Source organism: Asparagus officinalis, chromosome 10 (assembly GCF_001876935.1).
Source record: "Asparagus officinalis chromosome 10, Aspof.V1, whole genome shotgun sequence".
In the NCBI taxonomy this organism is placed as follows: Eukaryota; Viridiplantae; Streptophyta; class Magnoliopsida; order Asparagales; family Asparagaceae; genus Asparagus; species Asparagus officinalis.
Window position 1 is genome coordinate 47,283,243 of NC_033803.1, and position 1,081 is coordinate 47,284,323.

Below are 1,081 nucleotides of genomic sequence, written 5' to 3' on the forward strand. Positions count from 1 at the left end.
TGTCGTCGGTCGACCGATACGGTCGACCGAATTTTCAATCTTCAAATCGGTCGACCGTTCCGGTCGACCAAAGAGGCTCTTCTTGGTTTTCCAAATTTCTTTAGCTGACAGCGGTCGACCGAATTTTTCGGTCGGTCGACCGACGGTATTTTCGGTCGACCGATTATTTCTTCGGTCAACCGATTTGGTCAGCCGCGATTTTTTAAAACGGTCGTTTTTCGCCTCGACTCCTGTGCTTTCACTTATTAGTGATTGGCACAGTCTGAGGTCACAACCTGCAAAGTAGATTATCTTCCTAAATAGGAAGATTGGGTTTTTGTTTTTATTGATTTAAACTCTTTTATAAAAACCCCCAAGCCTGCTTCTTCTTCTCTAAGCCTAACGTTTGAAAGAGAACCAGAGAGCTCTGTTTCTTCCTGAGAAAATTTTCAAATCAAACTTGTTCTTCTGAGTTCTTGTGTGTGTTTCACTTCCCAGCTTCAGTACTCTTCTCTTTGCTATAGGGGCTTGTGTAAAGAGAGTGTCTTGCATTTATCTTCTGCTGCTGTGAGTGAGATCTTGTGTAGATCGACTGTGAGGGAGTGTGATCTGTGAGATCAACTGTGTAGTGAGAGAGAGATCTTGTGGGATCATTGTGTAGACGAAGTTCCGGCTTCCAAACCGGATGTGTTAGTGGATTTCTCCTCGAGAGTGGGGAGCGGGGACGTAGGTCAGCGGGCCGAACCTCGTTAACACATCGCGCGTCAAGGATAACGATTCCTAACTTTATCTCTTTCTTTATTATTGCACTTCTGTTACTGTGGTTTGTTTGTACTGTTTTTTAATTGCATATTAGAGCCTCTTGACCCTAATCACCCCCCCTCTAGGGTCCTTCAATTGGTATCAGAGCTTGGTCTCTATATCAGTTTTTGGTTTAACAACCTTAGAGAAAAGATCTAATGGAGGCCTCTTTGAATATGCATATGTTAGAAGGACAATCCACAACTAGACCACCTCTCTTTACCGGGACAAATTTCGCCTATTGGAAGGCTAGAATGAGAATTTACCTTCGTTGCATAGACCTTGACATTCTAGAGCTCAT